The sequence below is a fragment of the Phascolarctos cinereus genome, unplaced genomic scaffold, assembly GCF_003287225.1.
Source record: "Phascolarctos cinereus isolate Bilbo 61053 unplaced genomic scaffold, phaCin_HiC Scaffold_2;HRSCAF=192, whole genome shotgun sequence".
In the NCBI taxonomy this organism is placed as follows: Eukaryota; Metazoa; Chordata; class Mammalia; order Diprotodontia; family Phascolarctidae; genus Phascolarctos; species Phascolarctos cinereus.
In genome coordinates, this window is record NW_027555625.1 from 264,718,694 (window position 1) to 264,744,844 (window position 26,151).

The 26,151-nt window shown below is 37.6% G+C and overlaps 1 protein-coding gene and 1 long non-coding RNA gene across 9 annotated transcripts in view; one reads left to right on the forward strand and one right to left on the reverse strand.

Annotated features, from left to right (window-relative positions):
* LOC144455889 (uncharacterized) overlaps positions 1–24,023 on the forward strand; it is a 36,104-nt gene extending 12,081 nt beyond the window's left edge. Inside the window, exon 3 of the long non-coding RNA XR_013484722.1 lies at positions 23,503–24,023. This is a non-coding gene — a long non-coding RNA (uncharacterized LOC144455889). The remainder of the gene's footprint in view (positions 1–23,502) is intronic.
* The window catches only part of PRRC2B (proline rich coiled-coil 2B), a 100,802-nt gene that overhangs the window by 63,379 nt on the left and 11,272 nt on the right, over positions 1–26,151 (reverse strand). The window lies entirely within an intron of this gene.

A 26,151-nucleotide genomic window follows, 5' to 3' on the forward strand; every position in this document is an offset into this window, starting at 1 on the left:
GATGGAACACAGTAATCTCAGAGGAAAAGGGGAGTACGGGAAAGAAGATACCAAGATAGGTCCCTTCGAAGATGGTGAAATTAGAGATGGGTCATAAAGAAAGCTAAGAAGCTAAGAAGCTGTGTGAACCTGGGCAAGTCAATTAACCTCTCAGTGCCTAGGCAACTCACTAAGCCTCTTAAATAGCAGAGAAGGTTCTAACTTGCATAGCTAATGGGAGTGTTTCTCAGGAATTCCTATGAAATCACAGGTGCAGTCCTTTCACTATCCAAATCTCTACCAAATTAAGTAACTTACAGATTCAACACCATAACAAACTACCAAAAATTTGCTCAACAGAACTAACACAAAATAATAACTAAATTCATCTGGAAGAACAAAAGGTCAAGGATCTCTAGAGAAATCATGAAATTTAAAAAAAAAAAGGAAGGGGGCTAGAACTACCAGATCTCCAAGTACAGTATACTACAAAATAGTAATCATCAAAACTATTTGACAATGGGGAGAGAGAGAGAGAGAGAGAGAGAGAGAGAGAGAGAGAGAGAGAGAGAGAGAGAGAGAGAGAGAGAGAGAGAGAGAGAAAGAGAGAGAGAGAGAGAGAGAGAGAGAGAAAGAGAGAGAGAGAGAAAGAGAGAGAGAGAGAGAGGATCAATGGAACAAATTAGGTACATAAAAACTGGAAGCAATTAATCACAGTATCAATGTTCAATAAGCCCAAGAACATCAATTACTAACATAAGTGCCTAAATACTTGGCAAAAACTGCTAGGCAAATTGGACCGAAATCTGAAAGACTTAGCCCAACACTCCTACTATATATCTCACCCACAAAAAGCTCTAAACAGATAGACAATCTAGATATAGAAGGCTATCATAGACAAATAAGCAAAAAAGGGAAGGAGATACTTTTATTATGGATATTTGGAGATTAGGAGAAGAGGACAGATTCTTCTGGTAAATGACTTACAGGCTGGGAGATAAGTTCTCCCTTATCCAAAATTAGGACAATCCTGATTATCTGTTTCGATTAAGTTCTGGAATAATGTCATATTCTTTATGTAAACAAGACACTGCTGGTTATGGATAGGGGAATTCTTGACTAAACAAGGGATAGAGATTATTATAAAAGAAAAAAAGATGATTACATAAATAAAAATAAAATAAAGAAAATAAAATAAAAAGAAATAAAAAGAAAACAAATTTTAAAAAATGATTACACAATTTTTTTGCACAAATAAAATCAATACATTTAGAATTTTTAAATTAACTAGGAAAAAATATTTGCAGCAATTTCTGATAATGGTTTGGTATACAATATATGAAACAAATAATAAAAACAAGAGTCACTCTCCAATTGGGAAATGTCCAAAAGTTAGAAACAGGCAGTTCTCAAAAGAAATCAAAGCTATCAACAGCTATGAAAAAAACAATGCTCCAAAATCATTAATAAGAGAAGTGAAAATTAAAACAACTGTGAAATGCTCACACCCATCAGACTGGCAAAGATGACAGAAAATGATAATTGTTAGGCTACTTACCAACACTAACTGGTAGAACTCAACTGGTCCAAACTATTCTTTTTTTTCCCCCTCAATTTATTTTGATTTATCAACAATCATTTCCACATGCTTTTGAGTTTAAAATTTTTCTCCTCTTTCCTCCCCACCAACCTCCCCAAAATGGCACACAATCTGATATAGGCTATACATATACATTCCTATTAAGCATATTTTCACATTAGTGATGTTGTAAGGAAGAATTAGAACCAATAGGAGAAACCACCAGAAAGAGCAAACAAAATTCAACAGAAGAAAAAAAAATAGCAAATAGTATGCTTCGATCTGCATTCAAACTGGCCCAGCTATTCTTGAAAACAATTTGGAACTATGCTCCATAACTCAACTGTGCATGCTCTCTGATCCAACTACTAGGCATATGCCACAAAGAGAGCAAAGACAGAAGGAAAGGACCCACATGTACAGAAATATTTATAGAAATAATCTCTGTCCTGACAGTATTAAAAACAAAGTACCAATTGAGGACTGGCTGAACAAATCATGATATGTGAATGCAAAGGAATATTATTGCACATAAAAAATGACGGTGGGACTAATTTAAATAAACCTATGAAAACTTATACGAAGAGGTAGCAGATAGAGTGCTGGGTCTAGAGTCAGGAAGACATGAGTTCAAACTCCGACCTCTGACACTTACTAGCTGTGTGACCCTGGGCAAGTCACTTAGCTCTGTTTGCTTCAGTTTCCTCATCTGTAAAGTTATCTGAAGAACGAAACAGCAAACCACTCCAGCATCTTTAACAAGAAAACCCCAAATAGGGTCATGTAGAGTCAGATATGACTCGACAATAACAACGACAACAGAGTGAAGAGAGAGCAAAGCCAGAAGAATGAGTCATATAAATGACTACAATATTATGCAGGAAAACAACTTTGAAAAACTTCAAAATTTTGATCAATCTTGACTTCTGAAGACTGTTAATGAAACATGCTTCCCACTTACTGATATAGGGGCAATGCAAAATAAGTGCAAAATGAAGCATACATTTCCAGACACAAATATCAGCATACAAAATTAGTTTGCCTATACTTATTTGTTACAAAGGAAGGTTTGTATGGGAGAGAGGAACAGAGTAGGAAAGTAATGACTGTGATGTAAAATTAAAAAAGAGCATCAATGAAATATTTTAAAAATACAAAGAAAAGAGCAGAATGTTCAGAAAGGGAGAATGCCAAGCAAGGTAGTGGCAGTACTGATACTACTTTGTTAAATTTTACATTTTAAAAGAAAGACATAAATTTTGTGTACCTCAATCTCCCTTATCCAAATTCTCATGGGTTTTTTTTTTCGTTTCAAGAGCAAAATAGCTAATAAAGATTGCAACATTTTAAATAATGTGTTATCACAATTACTACCAGTTATAAAGAACATATACAAGATTAAAAGAATGCTTGCAGATCCACGACAATTCCAAAGGACTCATTATGAAAAATACTAACCATTTCCAGAGAAAGAACTGATGAACTCTGAGTTCAGATTGAAACATATTTTTTCCTACTTTATTTTTTGCTACACTGAAATGTTTTGCATAAATTCACATGTATAATGAACATCACTGCTTGCTTCTTCAATGGGCAGGGGAAGGACTGGAGGGAGAAAATTTGGAACTGAGTATACAGTTTTAAAAAATTTTTAAAAAAAGAATGCTTGTGAAGTATAAGTCTTCCATATCTAATTAAAATATACCATCAGGGAGTTCCAGCTGACTGCAGCTGTTGCTGGGACAGAGCAACTAGCAATGTCTGTTTACATAAAGAATATGACATTATTTACAGCCAGCTAGAACCTAAGCAAAACAAATAATCAGGATTGTCCTGATTTGGGATAAGGGGAGAACTTACCTAAGCAAAACAAATAATCAGGATTGTCCTGATTTGGGATAAGGGTAGAACTTATCTCCCACTCTATAAGTCATTTACTAGAAGAATCTCTCCTCTTCTCCCAAGTACTATGCTTTCTTACAGATTTCCAATGTTAGGAAAACTTTATCTAGCAAGACAAACTAATGTTTTACTAGTTGATCTGAGTCAGAACCCCCCTCACACAAAGACTAATCAGTCTCACCAGACAACTATCCTTTCAAACCATCTCATATTATACAAGCTACCTATGGCTGGAGTCAAATATTCACTTTGGAGGCCCTTTTCTGGTACAGATGAGAAACACCCCTCAAGAGATGTTGTCATGTTCGTATGAGCACATACCACCTGAGTAGAAAGACATTGTAGCACACGAGAAAACTTGAATGACACATTATAATTAATTAGTTTCTATTGAGAACCTTCACTGAGCTACATAACTGTTATACAAAATACATAGCGGAAACAATTCCTGATAAGAAAAAAGTCCCCTAAACAAGGAAAAACAGTTGCTCTTCTGACTCAGAAAGGGCAATCATTCCTGATCCAAAGTACCAGAAACTATGTCCTGTTGTAAACACAAGGGGGTAGGGGGTAGGGTACTTCCAAAGAACTAAGTTGAAGTGCAAATATAGACAGAAATTAAGGAAGAAGTACCTGAAATCCTAATTCATTATGTCCTTTGGAATCTCCATTCCACTGTCAACAAATTTCCCTTCATCCTAGGTCTTTCCCCTCCTACACATCCTTTCATCTTCTGCCACTCAAAGAAACCTGATTTTCTCCAGAAGACACAGGCACTCTAACCATTCCTTCCAGTACTGGATATGCCTTCTCTTGTGGCCCCCTGACACAATGGACCAGAAAGAGGAGCAGACATTCTCCTTACTTCCTACTGCCTTTCCAAGATCCCAAACACCTCCACTGCCCTCAGTCAGCAACTTCTCCTGTGGACTTCACTCCATCTAGATGTATCTCACGATCCAGACTCTGATGAGTAGTCCACAGGGTCATTCTCTCTCCTTTCTGAAGTAGTTCAGTACCTGACTAAGTATTCCTCTCTATCCCAAATCCTCTCTCTTATACTTTGGGACTGCAATATATATGATGAGATACACACACACACACACACACACACACACACACACACACACACACACACATTCTTCATCATCATCATCATCTAATTCAGTCCCAAAGTATAAGATAAATACATGTGTGTGTGTGTGTGTGTGTGTGTATGTATAGGTGTGTATATGGATTGAGGGATGAACTTCCCAGTTCATCAGCCTCTTCAAATCCCCTGACCTTCACTAATTTCACAGGATAAGGTGGCTCTTGTCCTTGCCAAGGCAACCCCATCTACATGTACCCTTAATCCAATCCCATTCATCTTCTCCAGCAGAGTGCCCCCCTTTATTATCCCTATTCTAGTAGGCACTTAATAATGCTTACTGACTAATCTTATATTCAGCATTTCTCCAAAAGAGCACATATTTTTCTGCCAAAAACCTTCCCCTCTTTCAGATTTCCCCCAAACTATTGAGGATACCATTATCTTCTCAATCACCCAAGTTAGCAACCTCAACTCTTCATCTGCACTTGCCCTATATATCTAACCTATTGCTAAGTCCTGTCACTTTTACATTCAAAGTTTCTTTCCTATCTACCCCTTTTCTCTTGCCTGGACTATTACAATCACCTTCTGACTGGTCTTACTGCCCAAATGTCTAACCCTATTTCCTCCAGGATCAAATATAAAATCCTGTTTGGCATTTAAAGCCTTTTTAATCCTGGCCCCTTCCTACCTTCCTAGTCTTCTTATGTTTTACTCTCCTCTGAATACTTTACTATCCAGCAACACTGGCCTTTTTGCTGTTCCTAGAACATGACTCCCCAACTCCTAATTGTGTGCCTTTTCACAGGCTGTCCTCCATGCTAGTAATTCTTTCCCTCCTTATTTCTGTTTCCTGGCTTTCTTGTTTCCATCAAAATAATCTAAATCCAACCTTCAATAGGAAGACTTTCCCCGTCTTACCCAGTACTAGTGCCATCCATCTGTAATTACCTTCCATTTATACTGACATATCTTGTAAGAACAGTTTTTTTTCATTCTGTTTTCCTCATTAGAATGTTAGATCCTTCAGAGCAGGAACTGTGTTTTTACCTTTTTTCTCTCCCCAGCACTTAGCACAGCACCTAACACACAGTAAGCACCCAATAAATGCTGGTGACCAACTTACACACATTTTCCACTACCCATCAGCCATCCAAAGAAATTTATACCTTTAACCTTCCTGCTACCCATAAGCAATCCACTTCCATGAACAAGGAATCAGAAATTCCTCTAACATCATATGCTGCCACCTTTCCTAATGTTTCATTGTTCTTTAAGCCTATTCTTTGTAGTGACATTTTGTCTAAAGTCCTTTTATGATACAAATATAGTGCTGATACCTAAACCAGGAAGAGCTAGATAGAAAACTACAGACCAATTTCCCTAATGAATATTGATGCAAAAATTTTAAATAAAATACTAGCAAGGAGATTACAGTAATACATCAGAAGACTCATACACTATGACTAGGTGGGATTTATATCAGGAATGCAGGGCTGGCTCAATATTTAGAAAATTATCAGCATAGCTGATCACATCAACAACAAAACCAACAGAAATCATATAATTATCTCAGATGCAAAAAAAGCTTCTGACAAAATACAACACCCACTTCTATTAAAAACACTAGAGAACATAAGAATAAATGGAGCTTTCCTTAAAATAATAAGTAGTATCTATCTAAAACCATCAGCAAGCACTACCTGTAATAAGGATAAGCCAGAAGCCTTCACAGTAAGATCAGGGTAAAGCAAGGATGCCCATTATCACCACTATTATTCAACATTGTACTAGAAATTTTAGCTAAACCAATAAAAGAAGAAAAACAAATTGAAGGAATTAGACCAGGCAATGAGGAAACAAAATTATCACAATTTGCAGATGACATGATGGTATACTAGAGAATCTTAAAGAATCAACTAACTAGTTGAAATAATAACTACAGCAAAGCTGCAGGATATAAAATAAACCCATATAAATCATCAGCATTTTTATAAATTTATTAACAAAGTTCAGCAAGAAGAAATAGAAAGAGAAATTTCTTTTAAAATAACTGTACACAAGATAGTCCTACAAGGGAGGGAGGGAAAAAATTTGGGACTCAAAATTTAAAAAAAGAATGTCAAAAATTGTCCTTACAACTAATTGGGGAAAATATATTTTTTAAATCACACACATAAAATCATGCAAAACCTAATTTCATATTAGCCATACTGCAGGAAGGGAGAGGGAGAGAGAGAAAGAGAGAGAGAGAGAATTACACTACAATTTGTACTTAAAGTTTATCACTTCTCTCTCTGAAAGTGTATAACATTTTTTCTATCATGAGTCCTTTGGAATTGTCTTGGATCACTGTATTGATCAGAATAGCCAAGTCTTCCACAGTTGAATAGCACTGCTATAACTGTGCACAATGATTTCCTGGTTTCTTTTCACTTCACTTTGTATCAGTTTGTATACATCTTGCCATGTTTTTCTGAAATCATCCCCCTCATCATTTCCCACAGCACAACAGTACTCCATCACAATCATATACCACAAGTTGTTTAGCCAGCCATTCCCCACTTGATCAGTATTCCCTCAATTTCCAATTTACCACCACAAAGAGAGCTGCTATAAATATTTTTGTACATATAGGTCCTTTTCCTTTTCCTTTGATCCCTTTGGGATACAGATCTAGTAATGAAATTGCTGGGTCAAAAGGCATACGCAGTTTTATAGCCCTTTAGACGTAGTTTCAAATTGTTCTCCAGAAAGGTTGGACCAGTTTACAACTCTACCAACAGGTTATTAGTGTACCTATTTTCCTTCATCCCCTCAGCATTTGTCATTTCTGGTAGAAAATATGCATTTTACTAATCAATAGTAATTTAGAGCATTTTTTCATATTACTATAAATAGCTTTAATTTCTTCTTCTGAAAACTGTTCATATCCTTTGGCCATTTATCAATTGGGGAATGGCTCTTATTTTTATAAATTTGACTCAGTTCTACACTCAGTATATAGTTTAGAAATGAGGCTTTTATCAAAGAAACTTGCTGGTAAAATTTTTTATGTTACTTCAGTGTCATTCCACACCCCTCTACATCCCTCCCCTCCCATTTCCCTACTGGGTAAGTTACAGCTCTACATCCAACTGAGTGTGTGTATGTGTGTATGTATATATATATATATATATATATATATATATATATATATAGTCTTCCCTCTTTGAACCAATTTCGATGACAGTGAGATTTGGCATTGCCAGCCACCTCTCCCCCCACCCGTTTCCCCCTCCACTGTAAAAGCTCTTCCTTGTACACCTCTTTTATGTGAGAATATTTTCCCCATTCTACCTCTCCCCCTCCTCCCACTTCATCCCTTTTTCTCACCCTTCATTTTTTTTTAGATTATTCCAACATAATCAACTCATACCCATGCCCCCATCTATGTAAACTCCTTTTAACTGCCCTAATAATGATAAAGTTCTTAGGAACTGCATGTATTGTTTTTCCATATAGAAATATAAACAATTTAACTTTATTGAATCCCTTATGATTACTCTTTCATGATTATCTTTTCTGCTTCCCGAATCTTGTGTTTGAACGTCAAATTTGCTATTCAGCTTTAGTCTTTTCTTTTTTTAAATTTTGATTTATTTTTAGCTTTCAACATTCACTTCCACAAGATTCTGAGTTCCAAATTTTCTAGCCATCTCATCCCTTCCCCCCCCAAAATGGCATGCATTCTGAATACCCCTAATCTGTCCTCCCTTCTATCTCTCCCCCCCTTCTCTTATCCCCTTCCCCTTCAATTTTCCTATAGGGCAGGATAGATTTCTATACCCCATTTCCTATATATCTTATTTTCCAGTTGCATGTGAAAACAATTTTTTTTAACTTCTGTTTTTAAAATTTTGGGTTCCAAATTTTGTCCCTTCCTCCCTCCCCACCCACCCTCATTGAGAAGGCAAGCAACTTGATACAGGTTATACATGTATAGTCATGCAAAACACTTCCATAGTAGTCATGTTGTGAAAAACTAACTTTATTTCCCTTAATCGTATCCCCCCCTATTTATTCTATTCTCTCTTTTGACCCTGTCCCTCTTTAGAAGTATTTGCTTCTGAATACCCCCTCCCCAAATCTGCCCTCCCCTCTATCATCCTCCTGCTCTCTTGTCCCCTTCCTCCCCTATTTTTCTGTAGGGTGAGATAGATTTCCATACCCAAATGCAGCTCTAGTCTTTTCATAGGAATGCTTGAAACTCCTCTATTTCATTAAGTATCCATTTTTTCTCTTGAAGGTTTATACTGTTGTACTAGGTAGGTTATTCTTGGTTGTAATCCTGGCTCATGTGCCTTCTAGAATATCATATTCCAGGCCCTCTGCTCCTTTAACATGAAAGCCATTAAATCTTGTGTGAGCCTGACTGTGGCATGACAATATTTGATGTTTTTCTTTCTGGCTACTTGCAATATTTTCTCCTTGACCTCGGAGCTCAGGAATTTGACTATAACACTCCTAGAAGTTTTCATTTTGGGACCTCTTTAAGGAGGTTATTGGTAGATTAATTCAATTTCTATTTTACCCCTGGCTCTAAGAGATCAGGGCAATTTTCCTTTATAATTTCTTCAAATATGGTGTGAGGCTTTTTTTTTAATCACAGCTTTCTAGTAGTTGAATAATTTTTAAATTATCTCTCCTCAATCTAACTTCCAGGTCAATTGTTTTTCCAATGAGATAGTTCACATTTTCTTCTTCTTTTTTCATTCTGTTGACTTTGTTTTATTGTTTCTTGATGTCTCATGGAGCCATTAGCTTCTTCTTTTTTTTTTTTTTCAGGCAGTTGGGGTTAAGTGCCCAGGGTCACACAGCTAGTAAGTGTCAAGTGTTTGGTCTGAGGCCGGATTTGAACTCTGGTCCTCCTGACTTCAGGGCCAGTGCTCTATCCACTGTGCCACCTAGCTGCCCCCTAGCCATTAGCTTCTACTTGCCCAATTCTAAACTTTAAGGAAAAATCTTCAGTGAGTTTTTGTAACTCTTTTTCCATTTGGCCAATTATGCTTTTTAAGTTCTTTTCTTCAGTGAATTGTGTACCTCCTTTTCCACTGGCCAATTCTGCTTTTTAAGGAGTTCTTTTCTTCAGTGAATTTTTGTGCCTCTTTTACCATTAGGCCAATACTGTTTTTTAAGGTGTTAACTTTGTTCAGTGAATTTTTCTTGTGTCTTTTACCAAGCTGTTCTCTTTTCATAATTTTCTTGCATCACTCTCATTTCTTTTCCCAATTTTTCCTCTACCACTCTTCTCTTTCTTCAACTCTTCCAGAAATTCTTGTTGGGATTGAGTTCAATTAGCATTTTTCTTTGAGGCTGTAGCTGTTTTCACATTGTTTTCTTTTGAGTTTATGCCTTGGTCTTCCCTGCTACCATAGTAGCTTTTTGTGGCAAAGGTTTTTTTCCTGTTTGCTTACTTTTCCCAGACTATTTCTTGACTTCAAACTTTGTGTTAGAGTTGGGATCTGCTCACCTGGGGGTGGGAGACGCATTGTCCCAAGCTTTAGACTTTTTCATGCTGCTATTTTCAGAGCTAGCTCTGGGGGTCTGCAAGTCAGTGCTTCTAAGGTAATGCAGTCACTGCTCTCCTGCTCTGTGCTATGGTCTTTACCCAGGAAGGGTCCCTGTTCCCCTGCAGCTATAAGCTCTAGTGCTCCATTCTGCCTTGGAACTGTTACCAAGGTCCCTGCTTGTGATGGAGCACAAGTGCTCCTCTCTACCCTGGAACTGTGACCCAGAACTGCTTATGGGCAACAGAGGTGCCAATCAGTGCCAGAAGCACCCAGTGTCATCTAAGGACTCTCTGTAATTTCTTTCTGACCAGTTGTCCAACTCCCTTACCATCATCCCACTCCCAATTTTCCACCTCTCCTCAAGTATAGGTCCTTCTCAGTTGCCTGCAAATAGACCCCAGATGTCTCTCATCCCCTTCATTTGACCATATTACCTACTCAAGCTATATAGTGTTATTCTTCTCCTCTCTTTCACAAACTCCTAGAAAAAGCTGTCTACAATTCACTGCTTCCATTTCTTCACCTGTCATTCACTTTCCAACCCTTTCCAATCTAACTTCCAACCTCATCATTCAACTGAAACTGGTCTCCTTTAAGGTTATCAAACTTTTAATTGCTAAAAACAATGACTTTTTAAGTCTTCCATCTTACTGACCTCTCTGTAGCATGTGTCACTGTTAACCAGCTCCTCCATCTGGATATTCTCTACTCCTTGGTTTCCGTGACACTGTTCTCCTGGTTTTCCCATCTGTCTTGGTCACATCCCACTTTCTGTAACTGGATCATTATTCTGGTTCAATTCTATGTCGTTGAACAAAACTTTTTCTCTTGTTCCTTTCTTTGTGATCACATCGACACTCATAGGTTTAATTACCATCACTATGCAGACGCTTCCCAGTTCTCTAAATCTGGTTTTCCTCTCTTCTGAACACCAGAACCAGGTAACATGATGGGGAGAAAAGTGATGGATTTGGAATCAGGTAGATCTGGGTTTATATCATGCCTTAAACACTTAAAGGTCACTGGGCAAGTCATTTAATCATTGTCTGCGTCAGTTTCCTCATAACTAGTTTGGACCATTGCAACGGTCTCCTAGTATGTCTCCCTGCTTCCAGTCTCTCCACTCTCCAGTCTATCCTCTACATAGCTGCCAAACTAATATTCCTAAAGCAGTTTTGACCACATCATTCCCCATCTTAAGAACTCCAGTGGCTTCTAATTCCCTCTAGGATAACAAAGAAATTCTTCTTTTTAGCATTTAAAGTATTTCACAATTTGCCAGCCCACCTTTCTGCACAATGGCTATTCTCTCTCACCTACTTTATGATCAAACTGGTCTGCTACTTCTTAGATGCCATCGTCCATCTTTCAATTTCCAACTCCACGCCTTCTGCATAGCTCTTCCCCCTCTAGAATGTACTCTCTCCTCATCTCAACCTTGCAGAATTCTTAGCTTCCTCAAGGCCCAGCTCAAGTGCTCTTTCCTATAGGAGGCAGTATAACACAGTGGAAAAAATGTTTAACTCTGGAGCCAGAGGACCTGCACTTGAATCCTGCCTCTGATGCTTACTACCTATGTTCCCTTGAGCAAGTCACTTTCCTATCTGACTTCAGTTTCTACATCTGTAAAATGAGATTGAGATGAACATTTTTATGTCCCTTTTAGCTCTAAATCTCTACTACTGTGTGCCTATTCTGATGTCCCACTAGTTGTTAGTGGTAGTCTTCCCCCAGGAAGTAACACTGTATTCCCTTTGTATATATCTTGTATTTACTTATCTGCATTCATGTTGTTTCCTAGGATAATATAAGCCCCTGTCATGACAGGGCTTGCTTTGTTTTTGTCTTTGTATCCCCAGAGCCCATGCAGTGTAAGGTACATATCTGGCACTTAGTAATTATTGAATGAATAGAAAAGTGTACTTTTTTTAAAAGGGGGGGGAGAATAGTAGGGCAATCTTCTGACCAGTCTCAGGTAACAGAACAGACAAAAATAACCCCTGGTAGAGTCTCAGGTACTCAAGGAGCCTACTGAAAAGGGCTCACACATAAATAAATTGAAGCTGGAAGAGACCTTGGAGGTCATCTAGTTCAATCTGTCCCTTATTTTACAGACGAAGAAACAGAGGTCCAGGCAGAACAACTCGCCTCAGGTCATATAGGTAGTAAGGCTACTAGGCGATTTAAACCCAGACCTCTTGGATCTGTATCCAGTATCCCCTTCCATTATTATATCATGTTCTCTCTTCCAGGTGACAGCCCTTAAAATTCTTAAAGATAGCTATCATGTTCCCCCAAAGTCTCCTCTTCTCCATACTGAACATCTCCCATTCCTTCAGCCAAAGCAGTAATTGGCATTACATGCCAATATCTGTCATGATCTCTAATTTCTTCATCAACCTCACTATTCATGCTCAAGATGTGAATATACCATTCCTAAAATTTTTTACCTAGAACTAAACATACTAAAGATATGGTTTAATGAGGATAAAATGCAAAAGGACTATCATCTTCTTCATTTCTGGACTCTATGGCTTTCTATTAATGCATTAAAAGATCCAATTAACTATTTTGGCTGCCATGTTACACTGATGACTCATTATTGAGTTTTTAGTACACTAAATTCTCAAAATCTTTTTCACACAAACTGATTTTTTAAAAACTGAAATATAAGGTTTTACATTTATTCTTATTAAATTTCATCTTCTTGGATTTGGCCCAATATTCTACTCATCTGTTGGATCCTGATTCTGTCATCTTGGTGTACTAGCTATCCCTTCAAGGTTTATTGTCTTCCACAAATTTGATAAATGTCATCTATGCCTTAATTCAAGCCAGTGACAAAAATATTAAGCATCACAAGACCATGGACAGGAGACTAGAGCAATCCACTAGAGACACTTCCTTTTAAATGACACTGATCCTCTTTTTGGATACAGTTACTGTCAACTAGTTTCAAATTCACCTAATTGTAATACCATGGTACTGACAGACAAACCTGTTGTTTTCAGTAAGAACAGCTAGTATACTTAACATTTAGGATCCAAAAGATCCTGACAAACATTGGACTAAATCTAATGAAGATGAAATGTAATAGGGATACATGTAAAGTCTTACATTTGAGTTTTCAAAATTGATTTCACAAGTATAGAATGGGTAAAAGAACCCTAGGGTGAGAGAGCTCTAGAGGACCTGTCTCTGCCATGTACTACTCCTGTAAATACAGGCAGTCACTTCACCTCTCTGTTTGCTTCTTTGAGAAGTTAGGTTCTTCTATGACCGCTCTGGTTCATTCCAGCTTTAAATTTACAATCCTATGATCTTCCTACAAGATGTAATTAGATAATAGTTTACAAAAGATCTGTGGGCAAATTGGCAGATAAGAAAAAAAAATATTCAGTGTTGGAGGGCTTGTGGAAAAATAGGCACACTAATGCATTACTGGTGGAATTGTGAATTGATCTAACCATTCTGGAAAGCCATTTGGAATTATGCAAAGAAAGAGACTCACCTGTCCATACCTTTTGACCCCAAATTTTCACTAATAGGTATGTATGTCCCAAGGAGGTCGATGACAAAAAGAAAGGTCTCATATACATTAAAATATTTATAACATCACTTTCAGTGGGAGCAATAACCTGGAAGCAAAATAGGTACCTGCTGACTGGGAAATGGCTAAACAAATTTTGGTATGTGAATATAATGTAATATTACTATGCTATAACAAATGATGAATATGATGACTACAGAGATGGTGGAATGATTCACATGAACTGATAGAAAGATAAGTAGAACCAAGAAAATACACAAAATAACTACAACAATGTAAATGGAAGAACAACAATAATAAAATTGAAACTAAATGCTATGAAATTATAATGACCAAGCATGGCCTCAAAGAAGAGATATGAAAGGGGAGTATGGGTGTAGAACACTGAATATGTCAGATATATTGGTTTTGCTAAACATTTTTCTTTATTTCTTTCTTCTTTATTCAAAGGAATGGTTGGAAGAAGGAGAAAGAATACAGTGGGAAATGTAGATTACATTAAAAACAAAAGATAATAAAAAATTGTTCTATATATGTAAAACCATAAAATGTTATATAAATGTAGGGTGGAAAAGCAATCATAGGTTTTTTTTTTCAAAAGCATCAAACTAGATGAGTATAAAACCTTTTATTCTGGAAAATTAAAATGGATAAAAGAAAAAATGATCTAAGGGTTTTGACAGACTTCATGAGTACAATAGTTAAAAGTGATATACATGCAGTCCAAAAAACTAATGAGATCTGGGTTAGAATTAAGAGAAGCACAAACTTCCCAGGATAAGATGGTGACAGCCTCAGTAATTGTGTTCAAAGCAAAGGTTGGATGACCACTTGTCAGATATGTTGCAGAAGGGATTGGGTTTTTTTTTTCTGTTATCTAATGGATTAGATAGCTACAAAGGTGCCTTCCAATTCTGAAATTAATGCTTCTATGATCATTCAGGCTACAGGTGTCAAATATCCACAGCTTTCCCACAACACTCTCAAGTGCCCAAGTACAGCCTGAACAAATTAAAATGTAATTGGTAAATATTTAACAATATAAATAAAAAATACAATAGAATACAGATAATGTTAATGTGTGTTTTTCTAAGTCAATAGGCTGCTCACAAGGATCCTTATATGCTATTTAGTGGACTCTGTTTCCATTTTAATTTGACACTACTGATTCAGCCTGTATTTCTATATCTTATTCACAAGAAGAGCAAGAGAGAGTTCTTCTAAAAAATTTTTTTTATTATCACTTTCGTTTTTCTATCTCAAGTCATTTCCATGTATGACCACCCCCTACCTCCAACACAATACATTTGTCCTCTCCTCTCAGCAAAGAAAAGCAGATTAATCAAAACCAACTAACCCTATGAATAACCTACAGGCCCTCATGTCTCCAAAGAAAGGAGGAAAGTGCCTTTGTTTGCTCATCTCTCAGGGCCATGAGAAATTTTTTTCAAAAGCTTCCTGAACTTATTTTATTATTACATTATATTATTATATATTCCCCAATTATATTTTAAGCTGTTTAGGCCACACTTAGGCACTTGGGAGTGCTGTCTCTAGCTTTTCCCTGTTGAGTTTAGTATAAAAAAATTTAAGAGGTTAGACTGACATAATTATGCTTGATAACGATCTGGCTAGCTCTTAGTTATCACTGCTACCCTTTGTAAATGATAAGTCATCCCTTTAATATTTCCTAAAATTTTGTCAGAAACCAAAATTAAACTCACTAGATTATGACTTGTAGACTCCATTCCCTTTTATGAAAATAGGTTCTTCCCAAAGAGGAGAGAGCTGAAATCTCTGAGGAAGAAATAACCAGGTGTCCTCCAAGGAACAATGATGCGGATCCATCCACAGGTGATAGATAACATGAGTGATCATCTAACCAACATGGATCAAAGAAAGAAAAGATGAGATAGTGGTGGATGGTGACTCCCTGCTATGGTGTACTGAAGCAAGACTGATTTAATGACCCGGTAAAAGTAACAGAAAGGTCTATTATTTTCCTTGAGGCACATATCCATATTCAAACCATAACACAGAATCTCCAAAATGCATCATAGTAGATAAGCTATTACCCACTTTTGGTGATTCACTTAGACATAAATGATACTCTTCCAGCACTGGGCAATGGCTACTGATGAGAGACCACTTGCTAAATCCTCATGGTATAATAGCTACAACTATCACAGTTTCATCAAAATTTTCCTCTTCCTCCCCCGCCCCCCACCCCAGGTTTGAGCTGGCTTTTAAGGCCCTTCCCCAAAGAGTCTAGACACCAGTTCACACAGAATTTAGAAGAAACCCTGGAAGAGGAGAGAACAGCCAATATGGCGGAATAGGAGGAAGCAATACAGCCCAGTTCCTTCCAACAACAATAAAAATTACCTAAGAACACTTGACCAAGTACTAACTGGGAAAACAAAAGGAGAAACTAAAGTGACTTGTGTTTCCAGTCCAAGATCACTAATTTGACCTATGTGGAAATGAGCCCTGTGCTAGGCCTGCAGCACAGGGATACCCAGTGCTGATCTCTGATTCAACCTTTGGCCCAAGACAGAACTGAGAGGTTTCCCACAGGAACTGAGAGCTTGGACTCTGAGGCCAGAGGCACAACAGCAGCACAGGGATAGCCAGTTGGTCTAGGACTTAGCCCTGGCCCAAGCCAGCAGTGTAAAGTCTTTGATAGCTGATCAGGCCAGCAACATGGAGTCTTTCAGAGAGACCCAAAAATGCAGACTTAGCACTCAGAGCCTCAAGTCCTACTTAGCCACAGTACATTGTGGCCTCAGTCCACTGCCCCAAAAAAGGAGCAAAGGGATAGCAAGTTAAGTTGTCTCCCAGAAGGGCTGGGATCACAAATTGAGCCCCAAAATTCCCAGCTAGGCTAACAAGGTTTACCTGCCTAGAGCAGACCTCTGAAAGAATTACTAAACAAAGATTAATAGCTATTATAAAAAACTATTATAAAGCCAGAGCTAGCTAAGACACAAACTCAAAAGAGAAGATTAATTCCAAAACACCTACAATCAAATCCTCAAACCAAACAAAATGAGCACAGGGAAGTACACACACAATTTGCCCACAAGATTAATTAGAATTCCCAGAAGAAATTATGCAAGTTTAAAAAAAGTTTTAAAATTATAAATGAAATGAAAGCAATAGAAGAATTAGAAATAAGAACTATAAATGAGAGAAACTTGGAAAGAGAATAAGAGCACAAGACATAAAACCTACCCAAGTAAAGAGTTCCTGGAAATTAGAAAGGACCAAAAAGAAATTAATGACTCCATGGAACAAAAAACATTAAAAAAAAGACAAAAGATGGATAACATAGGAGAGAAAGTAAAGTACCTCATATCAAAAACAAGTGACCTTGGAAAACAGATCAAGGAGAAATAATTTTAGAATCTACCTGACTACCCCCCACCACAACAAGAGCTTAGACATCATATTTCAAGAAATTATAAAAGAAAAATGCCCCAATCTTACAATGGAGAGCAAAGTGAAAACAGATTCCACCAGTCACCTACTGAAAGCAACCCCAAAATGAAAACTCCAAAGAACATTATAGTCCAATTCAGAACTTCCGGGTTAAAGGAAAAATATTCTAAGTAGCTAGGGAAAGAAAAAAGTTCAAGAGGAGCCCTAATAAGGATCACACAAGATTTAGTAGCTATCACTATAAGAATCAGAGAGTATGGAATAAGACATTCTAAAATGTTTAAAACTAAGAATAACTTTCACTGCAAAACAGAATATAATCCCACAAGGGGGAAAAAATGTACCTTTAGTGAAATACAGGAATTCCAAGCATTCCTGATGAAAACAACAGAAATGAGTAGAAACTTTAAAATATAAACATGAACAGAAACATAAAAAGGTAAGAGAAAGACAATAAGGATGAAGCATCTGCATTTTATGAACCATAATGTCAGGTGGGGGGTCACAAAAGGAGTCAAGTAAGATGGAGAGCCCTAAGAAACTTGTTATGTTTTGATTATTTTAAAAGAAAACAAAAGGCCAAAAAAAAGTTAGTTTCAAGATGAAAAGGTGATGACTTATTAACTCATATAATGTGGGCATGCAAATGTGTGGGGTTCATTTGAATCTCTCTTTGATGCAAAGTGAAGTGAGCAGACCCAAGAGAATAATTTATATTATAACAACATTATAAAAACAAACCATTTTGAAAGACTTGAAGAACTCTGATCAGCCATCATTCCAGAAGACTGATGACTGAGAATGCTGGCTCATCTCCTGACAGAGAGATAACAGACTAAATATGCAGAGAGAGAGACACATTTCTGGCCATGGCCAGTGTGAAATTTATTTTATTTGACTGTTATTTCTTACAGGATTTTTTTCCTTTTGTGGGGGTGGGGGAAGTTAGAGTAGATGCTTTTTAATTTTTTTTATGTAAGATTTAAGCCTGAAATTAGCTTCCCTAGAAAATACAATAGATAGGGAGTCAGAAGACCCAGGTTCTACTTTTAATTTGGAGTCAAAGTACTTAACTTTCAATCCTGCCTCTGCCATTACCTGTGGAATTTTGGGCAAGTCGATTTAACCTCTCTAGACCTCAGTTTCCTCATCTATAAAATAAGCAATTTGGACTAGAGATCTCCAAGATCCCATCCAGTTCTAAATCTATAATACTATGTTCCTTTTATCTCACTGCTAAAAAACAACCTCTCTCCTTACCACTTTATACCCACTAATGGGTGTATGGCTATGATTCTGGTTATAGGAGGACTCAGCATCTGCCCTTACCTTATCTACTTAGCCCTTATACAAGGCAGGCTCATGCTGCACAGCATATGGACATTCAAATGTACTTGTTCTAATTCAATAATTCAAAAACTACTGAAGATTTACTAGGTACAAGGCATTATAACAGAATGCACTTAATGAGAATATTTTATTGACAGGAAATACACTCTCAGTCTGTTAAGAACTGCTGGCTTAGCTTTTCTTTTCTATGAACAGGCAGTTAATTTAGTGATTTAATCCAAAAGGCATTTATTAAAGGCTACTCAGTGGCAGCAAGGTAGCTCACTGCAGAGCACTGGGCCTGGAGTCAGGAAGACCCAAGTTTAAATCCAGGCTCAGACACTTACTAGCTGTGTGACCCTGGGCAAGTCACTTAACCTCCATGTGCCTTAATCCACTGAAGAAGGAAATGGCAAAGCACTCCAGTATCTCTGCCAAAAAAATCCATGAACAGTATGGTCCATAGGTCACAAAGAGTCAGACACAAATGAATGACTGAACAATAACAACACACTCCATGAAAGTTAAGGTGGATGTCTACCTCAAAGGCTACAAAAACTAAATGGTTTTTTACCTTCAAGGAGCTTATATTCTACTACTTACCAGCTGGTGCTCTGCCCAAAGGGAATGTAAATTTTAATCTCTGAACTTTTTTTTGCTTTTGTTTTTCCTCTTAAAGACCAGCCTTAACCCCAAATCACTCCGGTCCCAGAACAAGCCTTAATAGGACACTGGGCCCTGACGGGCTCTAAGGGTCTTCCTGAAGACCCTGAGGGTCTTCCCTCCCCCTCCCGAGCACCCCCCCAGCTTTTTTTTTTTCAGAGAGGCCATTTTTTGCCTCATTTTATTAAGTCTAAATCATTGAATGGGCACTGCCTCAGTCAACTGAGACCTGTTAAAGACCTTAGCTTAAAAAGGTCAAGGTCCTCCACTGCATCCTGGGCCATCTGCAGCTGTGCTGATTCCTGTCTGGCCACTAGACCCAGATGACTCTGGAGGAGAAAGTGAGGCTGTTGACTTTGCACAGCTCTCCCTTACTTAAATCCAATTCACCTGCATATCATGGCATCACCTCCCTGGTGTCTTGGTCTTCTAGAACAAAGGACAAACGACAACTACTAGAAGACACAATGTGAAAGAGATAAGTAGGTATCAGCTCCTTAGTAAGGAGAGAATATTAACAACTCTGAGGATCACAGAAAAGCCTTCCCATAGGTAGCACCTGAGCTAAACCTTGAAGGAAGCTAAGGGTTCTGCTAAAGGCTCTAAGAAAGGTGAGAAGGGAACACATTCCAGGCTTTGGATGGAGAGAGGGAAGCACACAGCCTATGAAAAGGTACAAAGGTAGTAAATGGAATACCAAGTTCAGGGAATAATAAAGAGACCAACTTAATTGTAACATGGAGTATAGCAAGAGAAGTAATACAAAACCTAAAAAGGTAAGGTATAACCAGCTTGTGAAGGGCTTTGAATGCTAAATTGAAAAATTCATATTTTATCCAAGAGGCAATACAGAACCACTGACAAACATTGATCAAGGAAATGACTCAACCCTCCCATCTCTCATCTCTGTGCATTTGTATTATGTTGCATGTTCTCACCTCCACCCCTTAGAATTCTTGGCTTCCTTCAAGACTCAGCTTAGACCCCACCTTCTACAAGAGGCCTTTCCCATTTCTCCCAGCTGCTAGAGCCTTCTCTAAGGTTACCTTCTTGTAGCTATAGTCAGTTCTGCTGTAATGAACATATTCCTTCCTAAAAATTACTGCACTATACAAAATTGTACAACAGAAATCACAGGGCTCATGGGGAAAATGAGATTGGGAGCACAACACTCAAAACTTCATCAATGACCCATTAAAAAAAAAGATGTGAATCCAATAAAAATGGCAGCACAGTTTTAATAAATGGTTAAGAAATTTAAGAATACTACAATAAATAGTCACTGCAAGGAAGGCTGCTGCTTGACTTGTGCTCTGGTTCCCATGCTGGTAAAAGTCCCAGGCTTAACAGACAGCAGTCTTAAATGATGGGGTCAGGAGGGAGGATGGAGAAAATGGGGGGTGGGAGGGAGAAGGACCCACAAGCTTGAAGACCAGCCCTTCCACCTATAGTTCCTACTGGACCTGAAAATATACAATATGTTACTTTTATATCTCCAAAAAGACTAGAAGTTTACTTGTGGAAATGAGTGACAGAAGGGTTGTAACTTGGAAGTTATTTCAAAGTAGTGTTACATGACCTTGTAGGATAATACACATAGTGAACCAAGTACCTGGTAGATGCTTAAGAAGTATTCCTATGAGGTTTGGTTCAGCTGGGTGCAGTTTTCTAAGTAAGTTCTCAGGAGGAAAACACACTTAAACAAACAAGAAATTTGGTTTGCTTGTTCAAATTGTTCTGCAATATAGCAACCGCATTAGAATAAATTCTCCTTTTTCTTTTGGTAAATTTTTTAAATTTTAAACTTATATACAAAATGAGAAAAGAAAAAAAAATTTGCCATGTACACAGCAGACCATAAGAGAGGATTCAATATAAAACAATAAATTTCCATTTCAAGAAGACCTATATAATAAATACTATATTGTTTTCAAAGCTGCCCAGCTTTTCTTTGCTTCTTTGTTGGTTTTCTTCTGTTCTTTGCTGTATACTAATTACTTTATTTTTTCCCCTCTCCTCCAAAGAAGGCTAAAATTAATCGTGGATATATATACATATACATAGATATCTATAAACATACACATATACACTCATACACATACATGTAAGAACATACTATGCTTATTCTTTATCATCCATTTCTCTGAAGGTAGATATCATCTTCCTTCATAAGTCCAAGTCTTTCCATGTTTTTCTAAATCAACCAGCACATCATTTCCTACCCCACAACAATATTCCAACCCAATCACATCCTATCTGACAGACTGTCTATGAAAGTTCTGCCCCACCCCCCACAACTTTCTGCACTGCTTCTGTTCTTGGCTACATAGATTTTATTTACACAAGAAAATTTTAATTTAAAATAATCAAAATTACCCTTTTTACACTCCAACAATGCTCTCACCTTAGAATATAGTTTAAGGTTTGATAATGCTGAATCTACTTGCTTTGCATCTTTTTCCCCTGGTTTCTTTGAAGTTCCTGATTTTTTGTTCTTCCAAATGAACTTTGTTATTTTTTTCTAACTCAGTAAAATAACTTTTTAGTAATTTAATTGGGATGACATTGAATAAATAGATTAGTCAGGTAAAATTGTCATTTTAAAAGATTATATTGGCTTTACCTACCCATGAACAAAAAATATTACTTCAATTATTTAGATTTGAGTTTATTTGTATAAAAAATGTTTTATATTTATGTTCATATACTTCCTGTGCTCAAGTACTTTATACTATTTAGGCATTTTAAATGGTTTAAAACAATATTGAATAATATTGCTGACAAATAGTATAGTTTCTCTATTTTTCACTTTTGATTAAATCTATTTTAACTTTAACTTTGCATGAGATCATGATTACTATCTCTGCTTTTTTTTTAACATACTAAATTTTACTCCAGACTTTATTTTATTTTTGTGTATTTCTCATTTTTATAGTGTTTCCTGAAAGCAACACATTACTGAATTCAAAATTTTAATCTGCTATCCATTTTCATTTTATGGGTAAATTCATCCCATTCACATTCTAAGCTACAATTAGTTGTTGTGTATTTTCCTCCTTCCTATCTTTCCTCACTATTCTTCTCACTCTATTTACCTTATCCATCCTCACTCCTCTGCTTTGATTCTCCCAGCTACTCTGCCCTCATATTCCTTAACCTACCCACCTCTCTAAGTGTCTCTCCCTTATCCTCTCCCCCACCTCATCCCCTTGCCCTCTTATTTCTTTCTGAATTTAGAAGACTTTTTTTTATACCCTTCCAGATGTATATGTTGTTCCCTCTTTAACCCATTCCCAGTGAGAGTAAAGTTCCAACACTACCTGCCCTGTCCCCCAGTAGCTTCTTCTGTATCAATTTTTCCTTTTATGCTCCATTTGTATGAGATAATTATTCCTTTTTATCTCTCCCTACACAGTTTTATTTTTTAGAATCACCCCATCATACTCAGCTCAGCCTGGACCTTTTTTTTTAAACTACCCAAATAATGATGACATATTTCTAATTTTTCCCCAATCTCTCTCATTTGATTTTTAAAGTCCTTTTTAAGTTCTTCCAAGAACTCTTTTCGTGCTTGGGACCATTTGACATTTCTTGTTGAAAAAGCAGTGGCTTTTTTACCTCCATTATCTTCCTCTGAACATGAACCCAGATTGGCTCTATCCCCACAGTAACTATTTATGGTTGAGTTCTTTCTCTTTTGCTTACTCATTTTTGTTTGTTTGTTTTATTTTGTTTTTAGTAGCTATTAGTGTAATCAAGTTGTAGTCCCAAGGTATGAGGAATGATGTCCAAACTTCAGGCCCTTCTTCTCCTCCCACCCCAGGTCCCCCTATTTTCTGACGTCTGTCTCGGGGCCCAACTTTGGGCTCTCCTCTTCCATTCCTAGGTCACACTCTCCTCCAGGTGATCTTGCTCCTTATAATCCCTCCAATGGCTACAAATTACAGCTGTCCTCTCTGCCCTGGATCTGAAACCAGGGACTCTGCTCTCCTGCAAGTGCCCACAGGAGGCAGGATCCCCACCCCTCACTACTGCACTCACCAGGTGTGTGCTAGCTCCTTCTCCCTGCAGCCACAGCCCAAGACTCGTCTGGTCACTACAGCTGTGCTTAGTGTCCCTCAACAGTAGAAGGTCTTTCAGTCTTTTCCTACTCAACCGTCAGACTCCCCCACAAGCAGTTAGACTCTCCCACACAGTCGGGGAGATTAAAGTTTGTAAGGCTGAGGCTGCCTCTCAACCCACCTCCGTCCCTCTCCTCCCCCTTAAGTGCTTGTTGTTTGTTGATTCTGCAGAGCTGGCTGGGAGGTATTTAAAATTTACTCAGGGGTTTTCTCAAATTGTCTTAGGAGAACTACTGCTTACCCTGTAGTTATTTCTGCTACTCTGAGGTGATGGTCTGCCTTTTTTTGTGCAGGAAATTTGGAGAACCAAAAGTTTTCTGACCTACTCTGCCATCTTCCCAGAATCCTCCCCGAACAAATTCTCCTCTTCAAAACAAGAATTATAGCAGAACTAACTACATCTTTATATACATATTGTCTGACCTGTTAAAATGTAAGCTTCTTGAGGCACAGACTGTTCCTACTTTTCTTTGTATCTCTATCACTTAGTACAATGCCTGGCATGTATTAAGTAATTAATAAATATTCAACTGATTGATAGTCAGAAGATTATTTTAGTAGCTGTGTGGATGATGGATTAGAAGAAGAAGTGACTGGGAAGCAAGTGAAAATGAAGTATGTTAAACATAAATGCAAACACCTCCACTGCCACTACTTTTTCTTGGATCTTTGTGTTATTCTGTTCTGATGGGTTCCTTGAAATATTTGATACTGGCTATTTGAAAGGTAACCATGAAATAAAGACACATCTAGGCCTAAGTTACATTTCAGTTTTCTTCTTTGCCTGAATATTTTAACTTGTATAAGGAATTAGCAAGTAAGAATGGCTTTGTGTAAAGACCAAATAAATTGGTGCTCTTTATTATAAAAGACCATTACATGAACAAGACAAGGATTGGGAAAAAAGGTGGATATAACATTTCTACTGGACAATCCCTTGTAACCAGATCAACAGTGCACTGTAACAATGAGCCATTAATGTTGGACCAACACAAAATTCAGATCAAATCTGGGATTTCAGATCTGCTAGCTTCATATTAAAAAAGAAACAAGGAGCTGAGGAATTCTGGATTTGCACAAATAATGAAGACTAAAGAGGGCTTGAGTTTTTATTCATACTAAAGGAATGGGGAGTGAGAGATGGGAAGCAGATTAGGATAAGGAAGTCCTTGGTAAAGTAGCTCTAAAGTAAGAAAGAAAAAAAGTAGACTTATAATCCCATACATATAAATGCCTGAGTGTGACAGAACCGTGGATCTTTAATTAAATGAATTATCCAGGGAGTCAAACAACTTCAGCAGCTAATGCTTAGAGAGGGACACAGGACACATCCCTTTCCCTACAAGCTTCTTTAAAAGGCATTTTATTCCATGCCCCGCCCCCAACTGCAGCAACGCCTTCAAGGACCATGCTAGTAAAGTTGAAATTCAGGAAGCTAGCAAACTTGGAACAGCAGGGCTTCACAAAGAAAATTCCTTAACAAGAGGCCACTCCAAGCTAGAATTAACTTCTTCTATTAACTTTGAAAGGGCTACAGTAAAGAAATAATTCATCAGCTTTTCATTTCCATTCCCTAGATAGGCTAAGAAATCCCACTTAAATGGAAAGGACGTTGAGATGGAGTTTAAATACATTACATAAGTAAACTCCATAATAAACTCCATAATAACCTAAAAGCAAAAAACAGAAGCCACTTTGGTGGAGTAGAAATAATTTTGGATCAGACACATTTGCCCTCACTAGTCTCTCTACTGAGCTGCAATCCCAGATCACCGAATGCCATCTGAACATCTACCTACATATATCTATTTACACATCTACATATCTATCATCTGGGAATAAGGACATGGAATTGAGTCTTAGATCTATCTTACTTGCTACCTGTTTGACTCACTGTTTAATGAGGGAGCTAAAGATGAAAATAATTAAGTACACATAAGATACAGAGAAAGGAGAGCAGATAATTTCAGAGGGGAAAGCCTGCAGTAGAAGGTGAGAGTTGAACTGAGTCTTGAAGGAAAACTAAGGGAAACTAAGAAGGCCTCTGCCTGTGGAATAATCAGTGCAAAGGAACAGAGACAAAAGATGGAGTGTCTGAACAGCAAGTGGTCTGGTGTGGCTGGATCAGAGTGCTTGAAGGAGAATCAAGCCTAAGACTAGAAAAGTGGGACAGAAGTCAAGTTTTAAAAAGTTTTAAATGTCAAACAGAGGCATCCTGGAGGCACTAGGGAGCCACTGCAGTTTACTGAGTAGAGAAGGTGACATGGTCAGATCCTCAACTTAGGAATATCACTTTGACAGCTGAATAGAAGATAGATTGGAGTAACAGGAAACAAGAGGTAGGGAAACCAACCAAGAGACTACTGCAATAATACTGGTGAAAGGTGAGGGCCCAACTCTGGTTGTGTGAATGGGGGAGAAGGGGAGGTTGGAGCCCGGGTGACTAGAATGACAGTTGTGTCCTTGGCAATGAGAAGGAAACTTGGAATGGGGAAGGGTTTGTGAGGCAAGAGAACGAGTTCTCTTTTGGACACGCTGAGTTTGAGGTGCCTATAGGACCTACAGTTAGAGATGTTCAAAAGGCAGCTGAAGAGCACTAGTCTCTCTACTGAGCTGCAATCCCAGATCACCGACTGCCATCTGAACATCTACCTACATATATCTATTTACACATCTACATATCTATCATCTGGGAATAAGGACATGGAATTGAGTCTTAGATCTATCTTACTTGCTACCTGTTTGACCATGGATAATTCAGCTTCCTGGGACTCGGATTAAATACCCAAATAAAGGAGTTTGTCCTGAAGACCCTCTGTGGTTCCCTTCCAAACAATGAAAAAAATAATAATAATAACTACCATTTATATAGCACTTACTATGTTGCCAGGCAATGTGCTAGGCACTTGACAATTATTATCTCAATTGGTCCTCATAACAAC